This window comes from Talpa europaea (genome assembly GCF_964194135.1).
Source record: "Talpa europaea genome assembly, chromosome: X".
Classification (NCBI taxonomy): Eukaryota; Metazoa; Chordata; class Mammalia; order Eulipotyphla; family Talpidae; genus Talpa; species Talpa europaea.
In genome coordinates this window covers 22,616,883-22,621,724 of record NC_140081.1, presented here as the reverse complement: position 1 = coordinate 22,621,724, position 4,842 = coordinate 22,616,883, and the positions used below count along the sequence as shown (strand labels likewise).

Genomic DNA, 4,842 nt, shown 5'->3' with positions numbered 1-4,842 from the left:
GTTTCAACATTTCCATTACACCATCATCCAGTCAGTGGAAAGTGTGGAGAATGGACATGAATCACATTCATTTTAAAAAGCCTCAGTCAGAAATAGCATACGATTGCAACCTGCTTTCTATTGGCAAGAATTTGTCATTTGGCTCCAGACTGAATCAAAGAGGCTGAAGAATCTAGTTTTAGTAGTATGCCTGAGAAGTGGGAATAGGCGTGGTGAGTATCTAGACATTTTCTACCAGAACCTATGCTTCTGATCATCATACATATTTTTCACTGCTCCCCCACACTTAGTAAACATGCTCCCCTTTCAGAGAAATACTTCAAGGTCTCTCTAATCGCTCCATTCATATGCATTTGTTCTAAGAACTTGCTGCAAATTTGAGTGAAATTAAATTTCACTTTGATATGCTCAAAATCTTCCATTCTTGCAAATCCTTTATGTTTCATAAAGATAAGAAGGTAACTTATGACTTGTTTTCTTTTCTATTCTGGTAAATCTATTCCTAATATTTGAATTCCTCTCCGAATCTAGTCTTTCTCTCTCCTGCTTTGATAGTGATTATTTAAGTATCCAAGGTGCTCATAAAATTTTCAGTTGAGAAAGGACCTTTATTTTTGTAAGTTAAATATTATAAATTGCAGATTTATGTATTTCTATTGGTCACTTTTTCAAAGACTTGCAGGATTTGATGAAACTGGAGAGAGATACAGCTACAGCAGAGTGATAACATGTGCATGGAAATAAACTAGGATCATAGAAAAATAACAAAGAGCCAATATATTACCATAAGCCAGAATAATATAATAGAATAGGCTTAGGCAAAAGGCAATCATTCTAATGATTCTTTATTTTCAGTTATTGCAATTTTATTTTTTTAAAGATCTATCTATCTATCTATCTATCTATCTATCTATCTATCTATCTATCTATCTATCTATCTATCTATCTATCTATCTATCTATACAAGCACTGGGTACAGTCAGAAGCATGGGAGGGTGAGAGAATTCGCCAGAGCCAGAGCGGGGAGCAGATCAGGCAGAAGGACCGAAGTACACTGCTGAGGGGAGCAGCGGGCGGCAGGGGAAGTTTGTGCGCCATGTGGGACCCTCCTCTGGTGGCCGGGGAGCAGCCGGGGATCGAACAGGCACTGCAGAGGCCGCAGGCAGCTTCGCAACCCAGTGCTCAACCGCTGCGCCACCGGGGAGGCCCTATTGCAATTTTGTACATAGGGAAAAGAAGAAAAGGAAACAACCAATGCATTTTAGGACTAAGATGAGTCAACATTTTGTTTACTGGAGATCACAAGGTTCTGGATTTTTCCAATGAAGACTATTTTCTAACATTACCTGATATGTTCTGCTTTGTTATTTACTTATGTTGTGTCCCGGATTCACACACTGAGTTTTGGCTTTGGGACATGTTTCTTGTTTAAGGGTTCTTGCACACTTTTTAGTAACAAATTGAAGCTAAATATACTTGAAGTCTGTTGTGTTGAGGGTTGATATGGGAGTTTTATTGACAAAGAATGACCCCAAGTGAAAAGAGAAGCCAAGTATATCTTTAGTCACTAATCCCATGTTCATTGGCTCCACTTAATAGTACCAAGAAATGTCCTGATTACCCCAAAACTTTCCTTTTCTTATAAACTCTGTTATTTTGCTCTTTCTTGTTCCTTTTATGTTTCTACATTAAGTCCCTTGTTATTCTTTTTCTTGATGTTGAACATGTATTTGAGCCAGGGATAGCTGTAGCTCATCCAAATTTCCTAGGAGAGTTACAGAACATGAAATTTACATAATTGGGTTTGGGGGGTACTCTTTAAGAAAAATAATATATCTTGGCCCTACTCAAATTAGGGGCCCTGAAGTTTGAGCTTCAGTAGTTGAACAGGAAATCTGCCCATGGCAGTCTGTCCCTCCAAGATCATTTCTTCCTTTACATTGCTTCATCATGATGTTTTCACTTGAGGCCAAAATATAACCGAGGCTCAGCTACATTTATTCAGCCTCCCATTTTCACTTATTATGAGTCACCTATTTGTACAAGGGAACAACAGTGGATTTTGCAGAAACTCTCTCTCTTAGATTCAGTTCTTAATGTAACTCTCTATTAATAAAATTGGAGCTGGATAGGATTCTGAACAAGGCAGATAATATGACTTTTACTTTGAAAGAGAGGGATCTGAAGTTAGGCATGGATGGAGAGAGTTGACATGCAGCAAACCTGTTTTATAATATTTACTGTGAAAATATATAAATGCAAATAGAATTTTGGAAGTAGTTTACCATAATGCCTTAAGAGATCAACTTATTTTTTATTGATCTTCAACATCCCATTCCTATACTAGAGAAAGAGCATGAATAGAAAGATTTTAGGTTTCAAAATTAAATATACCTCAAAGCAAACCCTGACTCCTGACACTAGTTGTGAATTTCTAACATCTCTGATGTACTGTTGTATCAAGTATGAATGGAAAGGAGACTATACAGCTTGTTGTTAGAATTTCTTATATTTGTAGGTATGTTACATAAATGATACTTAATGAATCATAGCCATCATTTAATTACTATTTTTCAGTGATCAATATATATCTATATGAATGCTAGTTATATAGCACACACATATAATTGATACAATAGGCATGACAGAATTAGAAATTTAGCTTATAAATATATATCAGGCAGAACATTTAGTCTGTTATTTAAAATATTCCACCATAATCTGCTTTCTGAAGATTTTTAAATAAGGATTTTGCTTTAATTACATTTATGGTAATAACTTCATAGATCAACAAATATGCCTTTCATGTGACAGGAGTCTCGAATTGCATAGCTGGAACCAGATTTCCACTCTTGCCCCTCTCAAAGTTGTATGTAATTTAGACTTATGACCTTACTAAATATTTAATCAGTATTATTCTATTTAAAGTTATGACCCATCTTGAGTTCTGAGTTATAAGCAGAAACTCAGTTGAGCTGAGATTGAAAGGTAGTATAGTGAAATTCTATGTAGAGTTCATAGAATTGGTAGTGCCAGTATTTGAAAAGAAACAGAAATCTAGATAAATCCTAAAGAATAAGTTGGGAAACCCACATCAGAAATCTGTTATTACTAGTCGTCTAGTCCAGTATTTTTCACACTGCTGGTCAGGGTTTATAGTGAGATGGGAAATCAACTTTGGAGTTCCAATCAGCATTTAAAAATGAAATGAAAGGGAATAAAATGGAAGGGAAGGGACAGTACATTACATCATATTATCGCCTTATCCTTAGTCATACACTAAAGATTAAATATATCAAGAAAAGTATCTAATTACAAAAGCCTATTTCAAGATCTTGCTCTCTAGCATTTTCTAAAATTCACCTCAATCTACTACAATCAACAGTTATCCCTGAATGTAGTCCCAAATTAGAGTAAACTTCTTCTTTTCCCAGCTAGAAACATGGAGGGTGCAGACAAAAAGAAAAAGAAGGTTCCTGCTATGCCAGAGACCTATAAGCAAAAAGCGAATTAATTTCCAGAGCTGAAGAGCAAGCACCTGAGCAAGCAATTTGCCCAAAAGATGCTACGAAAGAGAAGGAGGAAGCTTATTTATGAAAGCACTATTACAAGGAATGTAGACAGATGTACAGAACTGAGATTGGAATGATTAGGATGCAAGAAGAGCTGGGAACTTCTATGAATGTGTGAGTCCCTAATTGGCATTTCTCATCAAGGTCAGAGCTATCAATGGTATGAGCCCAAAGGTCCCAAAGGTGTTACAGCTTCTTCACCTTAACCAGATATTCAATGCACCTTTGTTAAGTTCAATAAAGCTTCAATTATCATGCTGAGGATTGCAGAACCATATATTGCATGGGGGGATCCAAGCCTTAAGTCAGTAAATGAATTGATCTACAAGTGTGGTCATGGCAAAATCAACAAGCAGCTAATTGCCCTAACAGGTAATACACTGATTGCTAGATCTCTTGGTAAATATGGGAGGATCTGATTCATGAAATCTACAGTGCTAGAAAACACTTCAAAGAGATAAATAGTTTCCAATGGCCCTTCAAATTATCTTCTCCACAAGGTGGAATGAAGAAAACCATCCATTTTGTAGAAGGTGGAGGAGATACTGCAACAAGGAAAAACAGATCAACAGGCTTATTAAAAGGATGAACTAAGGTATCTATCATGATTGTTGTAATCTGGTCAGCTTATAATCAGTAACTGCTTTCAAATTGAAAAAAAATTACATTAAGGAGGACTAAATTCAGTACTTCTAAAACAGCATTACTTATCCATGCATAGTACGAAACACACATACTATTGAATGGTAGCCTTTATCCTTCATGACTCTTCCTGCTGTTGCATAAAAATATCAGCATATATATCCAACAGGAAACCTCCTCTCTCCCCCCACCCCTCTCTCCATTGCCTTACCTCTCCTCTATGAACAAATGCTTGGAAAGTTGAAACATTTGGAAAGCTCAGCTTGTTTTGATATAGACATTAACTAGAGCTAAACAGAGTTCTTCTTTGGTCATTTAAACCTTGTTTTAGCAGAGACTGCTTGGTTAAAAGTTAAGCAGATGTTGGTCAGGGTGAGATTAGTGTGAGGTTCCCTTGTTTCTACTGAGGCTTGTCTTGTTTGAGTCAATTAAAAACCCAAGGGCAAAAAAACCCCACAGCACCTATGAAAACACTGAAATCTGATGCCTCCTGAGCAGACTGTCAGAGACATGAATCTTTTCTTCAAGTTCAAGGTTTCCATCCAATGACAGAAGATATTTGAGTATCGGGTTGCTGATGAATAGCACTCCTACTCCCTTCCCACAAGTTATAAACTACTTTAGTGAC

The 4,842-nt window shown here is 36.6% G+C and overlaps 1 pseudogene across 1 annotated transcript; it reads left to right on the top strand.

Annotated features, from left to right (window-relative positions):
• The first annotated feature begins 3,430 nt into the window (after nucleotides 1–3,430).
• Nucleotides 3,431–4,166, top strand: LOC311186886 (large ribosomal subunit protein uL30-like; annotated as a pseudogene). Its single transcript has one exon. The product of its transcript is annotated as a large ribosomal subunit protein uL30-like (transcript).
• The last annotated feature ends 676 nt before the right edge of the window (nucleotides 4,167–4,842 follow it).